Source organism: Amblyraja radiata, chromosome 5, assembly GCF_010909765.2.
Source record: "Amblyraja radiata isolate CabotCenter1 chromosome 5, sAmbRad1.1.pri, whole genome shotgun sequence".
Taxonomy (NCBI): Eukaryota; Metazoa; Chordata; class Chondrichthyes; order Rajiformes; family Rajidae; genus Amblyraja; species Amblyraja radiata.
Window position 1 is genome coordinate 91075555 of NC_045960.1, and position 14193 is coordinate 91089747.

The 14193-nt window shown below is 41.5% G+C and overlaps 1 long non-coding RNA gene across 2 annotated transcripts; it reads left to right on the forward strand.

Annotated features, from left to right (window-relative positions):
* Nucleotides 1-9403: 9403 nt before the first annotated feature.
* Nucleotides 9404-13417, forward strand: LOC116973545. Of its 2 annotated transcripts, none has more exons than XR_004412074.1 (2): nt 9404-9506; nt 13230-13417. It is a non-coding gene; the product is annotated as an uncharacterized LOC116973545 (long non-coding RNA). The 2 variants fall into 2 exon arrangements; XR_004412073.1 differs by lacking the exon at nt 9404-9506 and adding an exon at nt 9523-9893.
* The last annotated feature ends 776 nt before the right edge of the window (nt 13418-14193 follow it).

Consider the following 14193-nt stretch of genomic DNA (forward strand, 5'->3'; position numbering starts at 1 on the left):
ATAGTAGCCCCCTGGAAACCAGTCCCTTCAGCCCACAACACTCATACTAGCACTCATGAAAGCCCCCCTCCCCCCCCACTGGCCACCAATATTGGAATTGGTGGAGAGGTGGAATATTGCGTTGGGGACCAGCCCTCCTGTGTGAAAATGGGACCCAACGGGTCCCACTTAGTCTAGTAAATTCATATATTTCCATCAGGTCTCCCCTTAACCTCCTACATTTTAGAGAAAACAATCCAAGTTTGTCCAATCTCTCCTTATAGCTAATACCCTCTAAACCAGGCAGAATTCTGGTACCTCTTTTGCAACCTCTTCAAAGCCGTCCTGTTATGAGGTGACTCTAACGGCGCACAATACTTCAAATGCAACCTAACCAAAGTCCTATAAAGCTGCAACATGACTTCCTGACTTTTACACTCAATGATCATATGCCTTCTTTACTATTCTATCTGCTTGTGTTGCCACTTTAAGGGAGGTTCCTCTGTATATCAATGCTATTAAGGATCTTGCACCTAACTGTATACGTTCCCCTTACATTCGATCTTCAAAAGTGTAACACCTTACACTCGGATTAAACTCCATCTGCCATTTCAAGAGTCAGTCATTTCAAGAGTCATGAGTCATATTTCTATTCAAAACAGAACAATGAAATTTGTACTTGTAGCAGCATAATGGGTCTGTAAACATGGTACCCAATAGACAACATAATAAAAGCAAACAAAAAAAAGTTCACTGAATTAAAAAAAACAATATTAGGCAAAACAAAACAAAAGCTCGAAGATCCCAGTGCAACCAAGACAGTTTGTGGTTCAGAGTTTACTTGGTATATGTAGTGTTCAATAGCCCGATGATTGTTAGGCAAAAGCTGTTCCTGAACCTGGAAATGACTGTTTTCAGACGCCTATGCCTTCTTACCGATAGCAAAAGTGAAATGAGGCACCTGTACTATCATAAACTGTGAGTGTTGCACTTATATCCCCGATGAGACTACCAATATCGCTGACCTTGCTACCCACATCTCCCAAGAAATTGAGAAAATCCATAAGGTTGACAGTGACATGCATGGGTACAATGAAGTAAATGGGAGATGCTGGCCATTCAGTTGGCTTGATGGACTTTGGAATACTATATTAAACAATGGCTCTATCGTATTAGTAATCATTGCTCTAATTGTTATTGTTAATTGTTTGCGACCATTATGTACCTACGGGGGATTGTGAATGTTATCATAAACTGATAAAGAGGAAGGAATGTGGAAGTTAATAATGATTTCAAAATACAAAATGGATTCCGATGAAACTAAGACAAGCTTTAACCTTCTTCTGTTAAATTGCAAGGCCAGCAAAATGCACTAACCTTTGCTTTCAGTACATTAACAAAGCTAGCAGACTGTTGATGTTCCCTTTCCAATGACATAAGCGAGATAACAAGCACAAGTTTCACGAATGTCTCCTTTATAACATAAACATAGGAACTAACCCTTGTTCCACAAGATTATGATGTGCGATATAAGTAGAATAAAAACCAAAATGCTTGTTCTGCAGAAATATAACCTTCTTCCTCTGTCAGAAGAACCTGTCAATCTTTTTATGCTGTCAATCTTTAGGATCTGTCAATCTTAAGAAGCAAGAGGCTGTGCTAAGCTTTATAGATAATGTATTGCTGAATCGTCGATTATTGGAGTATATATATGTAATTCGATCACTGCCCCTTTGTGTGGGAATGAGAACTCTGAATAGTCTGTAATCTGCATACTGTTAAGAGTTTTACACACCCACCAGGCGACATAAAGATTGTACTGCTTGATCACTGATTTTATTTGCGTTTCTGTCTGTTTAAGCATATTTGGGCCATGACACAGGAACTTTACTGTGGAACGACACAGTTGTTTACTCCCTCAACTATCGACCTACTGATGAAAGCTGGTTTGTGTATCCTCAGCCTTGCTCTTCGAAAATCAACAATCAGCTCCTGGTCTTACTGACCTTGAGAGCGAGGTTGTTGTTCTGGCATCATTTAATCAGACAATCGATCTCCCTCCTGTACTCTGACTCATCATTACCCACAACTTTCAAACAACAGCAGTGTCTTCAGTGAATTTAAAGATGGAGTTGAAACTGTCATGGCTACACAGTCATGGGTATATGATGAGCAGAGCTAACTGACTGAGCACACAGCGTTGAGGTGCCTCTGTGCTGATCATTACTAAGGAGTAGGTGTTGTTGCCAAGTCATACTAATTGTGGTGCACAGAGATCCATTTCCCTGAACTTGGTAATGTTTGGATGGGATGATGGTATTGAATGCCAAACTGTAGTCAATGAACACCCTGACATGTGTGCTTTTATTGTTCAGTTTCCAGTGGCGACCCAGTGCGATTGCATCTCTGTTCATTCATTGTGGAGATAGACAAATTGGCAGTTCAGGTTCTTAAGGTAGGAGTTGATATGTGCCATAACCAACCTCTCAAAGCACTTCATTACTGACATTAGTGCCACCAGTCGGTAGTCATTACCTTAGATAGAAACAAAAAGCTGGAGTAACTCAGCGGGACAGACAGCATCTATGGAGAGAAGGAATGGGTAACGTTTCAGGTCGAGACCCTAACATCACCCATTCCTTCTCTCCAGAGATACACCGGGTTCATTCTGACTATGGGTGCTGTTTTACAGAGTTTGTACGTTGGCCACTTGACGGTAAAGATATACAGGTTTGTAGGTTTATTTGTCTTCTGTAAATTAAAAATTGTCCCTAGGATGTAGGATAGTGTTAGCTTACGAGGATCGCTGGTTGGCACAGTCTCAGTGGGCCAAAGGTCCTGTTTCGGCACTGTATCACTAAACTAAATTAAACCCGTCTTAATTTACATGCAAGTGGTTTATATGTAACACAAACAATGGAGGTCCCAGCACAGATTGCTATAAAACTTCAAAGACCACTAAACTCCAAACAGAATAACACCCTTCCACCACAACCCTCTGTCTTCTATGAGTAGGCCAGTTCTGAATCCAGAACCGGAACATGTGATCAAATCACTGAGGATCCCATGCATCTTAATCTTCTGGATCAACCTACCATTATGAACTTTATCAAATGTCTTACTAAAATCCATGTAGACAACATCCACTGCCCTCATCATCACCTCATTCAAGTATGTAAAACATGATCGTCTGTGGACAAAGCCATGCTGTCTATCCCTAATTAGCCCATGTTATTCCAAATGCGAGTAAATCCTATCCTGAAAAATCCTTTCCAATAGATTCTCAACCACTGATGTGAGGTTCACCAGTTTATAATTTCCTCTACTTCCCTAAAACAAAGGACTTCGGCTATTTTCCAGTTTTATAGGGCCTCACCTGTAGCTGGAGAAGATACAAAAATCTTTGTCAATACTCCTGCAATCCCCTCTCATGCCTCTCGCATTAACCAAGGATAGATCGCTTTTGCCCTGGTGATTTATCCACCTTAATCCTTAACAGGGCTTCTTTAAAATGGTGCGCAACATGGCGTACAAATGCAGCTAGTCATGTAGGGCAATATGCTTAATAATAACGAATATTATGCATACAATATTTAAGGATTGTTTTTCTTTTAAAACAAAGCCAGTCTAAATTGGTTAGAGCTGTAAAACAACCACTGGCATCATGATGCATAAATACTCTGCCTCCTTCTAATCTGGGTAAGACAAAAAATTAATGTTACAACCGTCTTAACATGTTTTCAATAATCAGTCAGCACTGGATATTTTGCCCGTACGGAAAACTGCTAACATCGATTCAAGTGCCACCTGTCGCTTTGGAGGTGGTGCTTTTCGATTGGAAGATATATACAGTACGTCATTCTAAGGGCTTTGGCAGCTCAATGGAAGAGATGGCAGAGCAGCAGGCACCCAGGTATTTCCAATAGCATTTAATATCCTGAGGACAAAGGGGTGAAGATAAAAGTTCTCTAAGCCCTTTGCTGTCCATATATCCTTCAAACTTAAATAGAGAAGTGATAGGAGGCAAAATTCAAGAGTGTTCAATCGTCAACAGAACAATTAAATTCTTACTTGCAGCAACATAGCAGGTCTGTAAGCAGATATATTTGACTATAGAACAGAGAATGGTACAGCACAGGAACAGGCCCTTCGCCCACAATATCACACGAAACATGATGCCAAGACCAGCACTTATCGACCTGTAGATAGCCTATTTCCTCCATTCCCTGCATATCCATATGCCTATCTAAAAGTCTTTTAAATGTCACTTTAAATGTCTGCTTCAACCATCACCTCCACCAACACGATCCAAGCACTCACCTCCCTCTGTGTAAAAAAACATGCCACACACATCTCCTTTAAACTTTGCCCTCTCACCTTTAGACTATGCCCTGTAGTATTAATTTTTCCATCCAGGAAGTATGATTCTGATTGCCTACCCTATCCATGCCTCTCAAAATGTTATATACTTCTATCAGGTCTCCCCACAACCTCCGTCACTACAGAGAAAACAATCCAAGTTTGTCCAACCTCTCCCTGCAGCTAATCCAGGTGTAATTCCGGTTACTAATCTTACCCCCCTAGTCTGGCTCATTCAAACACCGAATACAAAACACTGGAATCCAACTCTCTTTATTATACAACACCAATACAATAGCTAATACAATACCGCGGGTCCGATCCTTGTCTCTACTGATTCGAGCCCATCAGCCTCATGCAAATAGAACACCTCCAGAAGATCAGCACACTCCAATGCGCTATCCCAGAAGATCGGCACACCCAATGTGCTCTCCCCTCTTTTATACGCTTCAGGATCCTTGGCGCGAAAATACATGGGAGAGGGGGGGGTGCAACCCCTACAAGCCAATTATCAATAAGGATTACAAAATTCGTTAATTGACAGTTCCCTAACCCAATCACAAAACATCACATAACATAGTTTTGATAGAAAGCACTTAGTGGGAAATAATTCTATTAAGTAAAGAAACATTATACCAGGTAAAGTAAACAGTTTGGGCAAGGCCCCTCTCCTTGACCAATCATAATAGCACGAAAACCGTGCAACATAGTTCGCAATATTAACACAGAAACATAGAAACATAGAAAAAAGGTGCAGGAGTAGGCCATTCGGCCCTTCGAGCCTGCACCGCCATTCAATATGATCATGGCTGATCATCCAACTCAGTATCCTGTACCTGCCTTCTCTCCATACCCCCTGATCCCTGTAGCCACAAGGGCCATGTTGAGATCTGGGTGTCATGGTACACCAGTCATTGAAAGTAGGCATGCAGGTGCAGCAGGCAGTGAAGAAAGCAAATGGTATGTTAGCATTCACAGCAAAAGGATTTGAGTATAGGAGCAGGAAGGTTCTACTGCAGTTGTACAGGGCCTTGGTGAGACCACACCTGGAGTATTGCGTACAGTTTTGGTCTCCTAATCTGAGGAAATACATTATTGCCATAGAGGGAGTACAGAGAAGGTTCACCAGACTGATTCCTCTGATGGCAGGACTTTCATATGAAGAAAGACTGGATAGACTTGGCTTGTACTCGCTAGAATTTAGAAGATTGAGGGGCGATCTTATAGAAACTTACAAAATTCTTAAGTGGTTGGACAGGCTAGATGCAGGAAGATTGTTCCCGATGTTGGGGAAGTCCAGAACAAGGGGTCACAGTTTAAGGATAATAATAATAATAATAATACATTTTATTTATGGGCGCCTTTCAAGAGTCTCAAGGACACCAAGGACATCAAGGATAAGGGGGAAGTCTTTTAGAACCGAGGTGAGAAAAATAAATTTCACACAGGGAGTGGTGAATCTGTGGAATTCTCTGCCACAGATAGTAGTTTTAAGCCAGTTCATTGGCTATATTTAAGAGGGAGTTAGATGTGGCCCTTGTGGCTAAAGGGATCAGGGGGTATGGAGAGAAGGCAGGTACAGGATACTGAGTTGGATGATCAGCCATGATCATATTGAATGGCGGTGCAGGCTCGAAGGGCCGAATGGCCTACTCCTGCACCTATTTTCTATGTTTCTATGTTTCAAGATAATCTGGTGTGGACTGACAGTAAAATAACACTATGGCATTTTATAATTACCTTCGGTTTGGAGATTAATTTTGATATCTTAGCAAACATCTTCTTGAAGTAATGTTTGGCAATTTAAGAATCAGACAATTATCGCAATGGTTGAAAGCTGTGGATAAATAACATAAGAAGAAAATAGTTTTCTAGTCAAACAGCCGGTCAAACAGTAGGTTTCCCGATGAGAGACACAGGGTAGACATTTCAGGTGATTAACACTTCATCTATCAAGAAAAATGATAAAATAGTTGTGCTTTAAATCGTAGAGAGGAGGAATGGTGGAGACAATATAACAATGGCTGTGATGGAATGCAAATTAAAATTGCCAGTGACAATTACTTTAAAAAATGGAAATCAGGGATAGAAAAAAAGAAATAGAAATAGAAAGATATAGCCAAATGTGTGGAGAGAAAAAAGAGTGGTTACTGAACTAGTCTCCTAATTGAGTCTTGAGGATTGCAATGTGCCCAAATTGTACTTTAATCTTGCATTGTATATCATTGGAGCAATGTAGGAATCCACTCAAATCTCTGTCTTTTTTTAAAAAAGGACACAAAATGCTGGAGTAACTTAGCGGGTCAGGCAACATCTCTGGAGAACATGAATAGGTGACGTTTCGGTTTGGGACTCTTCTTCAGACTGTACAACCAAGGAACTGCAGATGCTGGTTTACCAAGGAAAGACACAAAATGCTGGCGTAACTCAGCGAGACAGGCAGCATCTCTGGAGAAAAAGGATGGGTGATGTTTCATGTTGGGATCCTTCCTGAGACTGATTGTATTGGTGGGAGGAAAGAAAGCTATAGGTGTTCTAGACATTTTGACTATTCTCACTTTCTAAGGGGAGTAAGAGGCGACCTTGGCTGACAAGGGAAGTCAAGGACGGTATAAAAATAAAAGGGAAGAAGTATAACATAGCAAAGATGAGTGGGAAGCCAGACAATTGGGAAACTTTTAAAGGGCAACAGAAGATAACTAAAAAGGAAATACGGGGAGAAAAGATGAGATACAAAGGTAAGCTAGCCAAGAATATAAAGGAGGATAGTAAAAGCTTCTTTAGGTATGTGAAGAGGAAAAAAATAGTTAAGACAAATGTGGGTCCCTTGAAGACAGAAACAGGTGAATTTATTATGGGGAACAAGGAAATGGCAGATAAGTTTAACAGAGTACATCAGTCACTGAAAGTAAGCATGCAGATACAGCAGGCAGTGAAGAAAGCTAATGACATGTTGGCCTTCATAACAAGAGGAGTTGAGTATAGGAGCAAAGAGGTCCTTCTGTAGTTGTACAGGGACTTGGTGAGACCACACATTGAGTATTATGTGCAGTTTTGGTCTCCAAATTTGAGGAAGGACATTCTTGCTATTGAGGGAGTGCAGCGTAGGTTCACGAGGTTAATTCCCGGGATGGCTGGACTGTCATATGTTGAAAGAATGGAGCGAATGGGCTTGTATACACTGGAATTCAGAAGGATGAGAGAGGATCTTATTGAAACATATAAGATTATTAAGGGATTGGACATGCGAGAGGCAGGAAACATGTTCCCGATGTTGGGGGCATAAGGGGTAGGCCATTTAGAACGGAAATGAGGAAAAAGTTTTTCACCCAGAGAGTTGTGAATCTGTGGAATTCTCTGCCTCAGAAGGCAGTGGAGGCTGATTCTCTGGATGCTTTCAATGGAGAGTTAGATAGAGCTCTTTAAGATAGCGGAGTCAACGGATATCGGGAGAAGGCAGGAACGGGATACTGATTGTGGATGATCAGCCATGATCACAGTGAATGGCGGTGCTGGCTCGAAGGGCCGAACGGCCTACTCCTGCACCTATTGTCTTTCTTCACATCTCTGCAATCAGTCTGAGGAAGGTTCCTGACCCAAAACATCACTGATCCATGTTCTCCAGGGATGCTGTGTTCCTCCAGCATTTTGGACCTACCCTTCTTCAGAATCTGTCTTTAGCCATATCTCTTAGCAATGTTACAAAATTTTGAGATTTTAAAAATCAAGTCTGTAATTTATCCCATCAGATAAAGCATAAAAATAAGTTTAATTTGACACCTAATTCACTTTCATATCTCAAGTATTTAAAAAGTTATGGCCATTTTCATACTGGGAAATGAGCATCTTGTTCCCTATTGATTTTCTATGGACATAACAAAAAAGCTGTGATCGTGAACAGTCAAAAGCCCATAACTTTCTTAAAAATTAAGAGAACTGAATGAAATTTTCAGTTATCATAGATTGAAGCATTCTGAAACAAATATAAAATAATCTTACTTGGATGACCTGAAATTAAAGCATATAATTAGTTAGTTACCTAATTGTAGCTAATTTCAGACTTCAATTACTAGATCTAAACATCTATCCATTTCTTAATAAATGATTAACATTTTTAAATAGCCTAAATGTCCAAATAATATTCACAAATAATTCACAATAAAACATGATTTTTAAATCTCATTTACATTAATTTATAGACCAAATGGAAGGAATTTAGTGTTTAATTGCTGTAAATAAATGCCCATTTAAATCAGCTTTCCAGTGGGTCCCTGTGGAACGCGCTGGTTTAGAACGTTCACATTGCGCTAGATTTGTGCCCCAAATGCCCAGAAAAATACTGCGCGATATAATGGGCCCAAATTGAGCTACTCGCAATATTAAACTTTGTATAAAGGGATCTTTAGAAGCCCTTTTGAATGTAAAAATATACAACCTAACTTCTGCTATTTGCTTTATGAGACCCTGCGGTTGCTGGCGGTCGCGGGTTTAGAGATTGATTTTTAAACTACTATAACTATTATTCAAGGCCTTTAAACCTAATAATAGCTTTTGCGACGGGGTCTTCCAGCGATTTTTCGTTAATAATTAACTAGGCTGAATTTTCGATTGGAACAGCTTAGAGAAAATCGCGTTTTAAACCCGCCCCCTCTAAACGGCGCCAAAATCGCGCACACCCTCAGCAGCAGATCTTCAACGTCGCTTCAGGTAGGCTTTGCAACATACCTATATCTCTACACATGCTCTACTTCTTTTTCTCTTGTCTCCTAATTGCACTTTTTCAAAGTAATTGTCACCTTGATACCTTATCTGTTTGTGTGAGAGTCCTGTGTCTGTCAGACCTTGATGTCTGCATGTTAGAGACCTGATACCTGTGTGAAGGGACCTATCTTTGAGAGGCCCTGCTGTCTGTGTGATACCCTGGTGTGGTATCTGTGTGAGACCCTCATATAGCTGTCTGTGTCAGACCCTGATGTCTGTCTGTGTGATACCCTGACTTGAGTGTCCAGGGCCTGAAGGGTCTGTTCGCACACACACACTCCACTGCCTCCCCTGCCCCCTCGCAGTCAAACGGCGATGACAACATCTCACGGGTGGGTTTGTATGTACCGAGTCCTGCAGCCGGCGATGCGGTGAAGGTGCGGTGAGAGCCGGTGACGGTTGGACAGGTCAGAGGAGGCGGGCGCGCGGGAGGATGGACCGGGTGGAGCTGGCGGTTAGTGGGCGCGCGGGTGGAGCCTTTGGTTACAGCGGGCGCGCGGGTGGAGCTGGCGGTTACAGCGGGCGCGCGGGTGGAGCTGGCGGTTACAGCGGGCGCGCGGGTGGAGCTGGCGGTTACAGTGGGCGCGCGGGTGGACGGAGCAGGTTTGGTTCGGCGAGAACCCGGGGTGTAGTGAGCACCAAAGATCTTATAGCGGAGCAAGATAGGCCACTCCTGCGAAATGCAATGGGCTGACGTGTAGTACGCTACGGAGCGGAACGTGGACATTTTTTTCGTCCATTCCAGTAACCAGAACCTACCCGACTCGCAGTGTAATCAATGTTGTGGGGGAACAGTGAGTTTGTGTGTGATATAGGGTTAGATTCATAATTCTGTTAATTCTTGTTAAAGAATAAAATTTGACTGGTAATTTTCTTTTTTAATGTTTTTTAAATCATTTATTTTTAAATGGCTCATAAGCTGTGTTTGAGTTGATTTTGTAGTAACCGGAACCTACCCGACCCGACTCGCAGCGTAATCAACAGTCTGTGTGTGTGATACAGGGTTAGATTCATAATTCTGTTAGTTCTTTTTAAAGAATAAAATGTTTATAAAATTTGACTGGTAATTTTCTTTTTTAATGTTTTTTAAATAATTTCTTTTTAAATGGCTCATATGCTGTGAGTTGATTTTGAAGTAACCGGAACCTACCCGACCCGACTCGCACTCTGTAATTCATTCATCTAATCACACTGTTCACAACTGCAGTATTTTTAACTTTTAAATTTCGTTGTACCATGTGCAATGACAATAAAGAGATTCATTCATTCATTCATTCATTTGAGAAAATAATAGCAATATGAAGATTCCATTGCTCTAGCCCTGGAATGTTACATAATGTTTTTGTGTCTAAGGAGTTGTTTCTCAACAATAAAATGGGTCTGGTCTTCCCAATAGCCAGAGAGTGGAATGAGATCTGTCTGTAAATGGTGGGGTTATCTAAATTAAGTATTTCACAAAATTAAATTTGTTTAAGCAAGATTTACAAATGATGTATAACTTAAGGATGGTTTTATTCAGCGAGCATACAACTGATTAGATTGTGCTGGAAAGAACACACATACATTAATGTGATATAGATGTATATAATAATATAACACACACATTTACATTTCTTCAGATTTTTATATCCAATGATGAACTTTATTTCAGACTAGACAAGGGACAACATTAAATAAAAAACATTGTAAACCTCCCCGCAACTTCACTTTGGTGTCTCGGCCGTGCTGATCCAGGCTAGACACCCCGCACGCTGTGGAAGGAACATCTTTTCGCTTTTATTGTGATTTATTTCTCTTTTTAGCACTGAGTATCTGATAACGACACATTAGCAGCATATGGCACCAATATTGCACCAACCCACTCAATTTTAAATAATTCATAATAGAAATCCATTAACATGGTTAACACTTTATTTCTGACATGCATAGTAAGATTTACATAATTCACATTATTCTGTGCGCGAAAGATACAGGGTTGCAGTGATCAGCATATTAGCTAACCAGTGAAAGTGATGTACAATTCAATGTATGTAACACAATGATAGCCCCACTCCTGCTTACACCAAAGAGCAAACGTCCAACGTAGATACAATAATAAATAAATCGCCATTTGCATTGTTTTGTGCAGCTAACAAATCACAATTTCACACAATGTACATAAGATGGCAGTTATTTGACAAATACTCCGCAGTTCAGTGTAGGAGATCATGTCGGCGAGTATTCTGGACACACTGTCGACATCTGAAATTACAGAAAATATCATGCAGTCAATATGTTCTTATTCTGCATTAAATAACAGGTAGAAAGAAAATGCTCTTGAGAAGATTTTTACAAGGATGTTGCCATGAGGAAACTAGTACTCCTGCACCTATTCCAGCACTATCTAAATGGCGTCGTTGGCAAAAGGGGTAGTACAACGGGATCTGGGGTTCCTTGTACATCAGTCTAGGAAAGTAAGCATGCAGGTAATGGAGCAGCTGGGCTTGTACACTATGGAGTTTAGAAGGATGAGAGGGGATCGTATTGAATCATATAAGATTGTTAAGGGCTTGGACACGCTAGAGGCAGGAAACATGTTCCTGATGTTGGGGGAGTCCAGAACCAGGGGCCCCAGTTTAAGAATAAGGAGTAAGCCATTTAGAACGGAGACGAGGAAACACTTTTTCTCACAGAAAGTGGTGAGTCTGTGGAATTCTCTGCCTCAAAGGGCGGTGGAGGCAGCTTCTCTGGATGCTTTCAAGAGAGAGCTAGATAGGGCTTAAAAATAACGGAGTCGGGATATGGGGAGAAGGCAGGAACGGGGTGCTGATTGTGGATGATTAGCCATGACCACGGTGCTGGCTCGAAGGGCCGAATGGCCTACTCCTGCAACTATTGTCTATTGAGGCCTCGACTGTACCTGAGACAAAGGGGAGCACTCAGCTCGAAGATCTGATCTATAGTGAGAGTTCGGGCAGACTTAATAAAATTCTCAGTACTAAACAGAGTCAGTACAAGGATGTTGCCATGAGGCCTCGACTGTTTCTTAGACAAAGGGGGGCACCCAGCTCTAAGATCTGAACTATAGTGAAAGTTCGGGCAGACTTAATACAATTCTCAGTACAAAACAGAGTCAATATGTTCATATTCTGCATTAAATAACACGGAGGTAGAAAGAAAATACTCTTGAGGAGAAGATTTTTAAGAGGATGGTGCCATGAGGACTCGATTATCTGAGCTCAATGATCTAACTACAGTGAGAGATTGAACAGGTTAAATAAAATTTTCAATATGCCACAGAAGTAATAAATGTTTTCTTACCTTTCCTCCTTAACGGGGAACCTGGAGAAAGACAAGTCGGGTCGCCTACATTGACGATTGGAACAATTTACCACAGGACTAGTAGATGTGGACGCCGCCATGGACAAAGAGAAGATACTTTAGATTCCAGAGCGGAGGCGGAAGCAAAGATCTGATCTTTGGGCGGAAGCAAAGATCCGATCTTTGGACGGAAGCAAAGATCCGATCTTTGGGCGGAAGCAAAGATCCGATCTTTGGGCGGAAGCAATATGGCGGAGGCAAGATGGCGGAACAAGATGGCGGAGGCTGGTTGCTAAAATGGGTCCTATAATCACCCATGAATCTGCCCATGACCTTACTACGTGTTTTGCGTAGGAGTAGGCCATCTTGCTCCGCTATAAGATCCTTGGTGAGCACGGTTAACTCCCGGGGTGTAGTGAGCGGATAATGTGATCGCCCGGGGTGGAGCGGAGGCGGTTCGTGGATGACGCAGTGTCCATAAGGCCAATTCCCCCTCCTCTTTCAGGTGGTAGTTTGGAAGCAGAATTATATGGGTAGACAAAAGTGCTGGAGAAACTCAGTGGGTGAGGCAACATCTAAGGAGCGAAGGAAATAGGCAACGTTTCGGGCCGAAACCCTTCTTCAGGCCCCTTCGTCTGAAGAAGGGTTTCGGCCGAAACGTTGCCTATTGTCTATTATTCATCGGGGTTTTTTCTCATTCAAGTTAAATTATGTCAAAGGGATAAATTCAATGAAGAAGGTGATCAGATGAACAAACCATCGCTATGGCTAAATTGAACATCCAGCTGCTAAAATAATTTAATTCCATTCTTATCCTTTTTATTTTGCAGCTCCTCCATTTCTGGCAGCTGGCAACAAAGTGGCAGCAGTTGAACGTCGTTCTGGAAATCAGCAACTGGGAACACATCTTGGGATGTCCACGTTGCAGACAGTGCTAGTTCATTTCAGTTGCTGGTGTCTCTCCTCTACGTTCCAAAATGCTAAAGCAAAGCTAGTCTCTTTTTAAAATTATGAAAAATATTTTATTCATCAATTTAAAAGCATGTAATACTGCACGTATGAGTTAGCATGTTAAGGATAAATCATGGTTAATCCCATTATTTAACACTAGTACATCTGCAGTGATTCTTTTTCAATCTTAAAGAAATAATAATCATGGTGGTTGTAAGGCAGATTGCAACCAATGATTGCGCAGTGGCAAATGGAATATAGTTCACTGAGGATAGTTTTCATTTAACAAATTTTCAACTAACAAAAGCATATAATTGATACAATCATATCTATCTATCTCTATAATTATAAAACTCTGATCTTGGATGTGTGTGTGTGTGTGTGTATAATCACATCTTCTCGAAAAAAACGACGCGCCGACGGTAACATTTTTACATATTCCAGTACAGATTTATCCCATGGATTTCAAAACCGCCTTATCTGAAAAATTCATGCTTTATTTCTAGAGTTATTAATGAAAATGTTCACAAATCTGAAAAACTTTGAAAAAAAAACGACGTCTTTTGCTGATGACATCACAATGGATCTGCGCACTGTGTTCCACGCGCTATATTCCACACACTGCGAGTGAAGAACGAGCAAGTCAGGCCCTGTACTAGAGGTCTTGGGTCGGGTCCCTCTCCCCCCTCCCCCTCTCTACCCCCTCCTCTCTCTCCCCCTCTGTCTCCCCACACTTTCTCCCCCCACCTCTCTGCCCCTCTCTCTGCCTGCCCCTCTCTCTTTCTGCCCCTCTCTCTCAGTCTCTGCCCCCTCTCTCTCTGTCTCTACCCCTTTCTGTCTGTC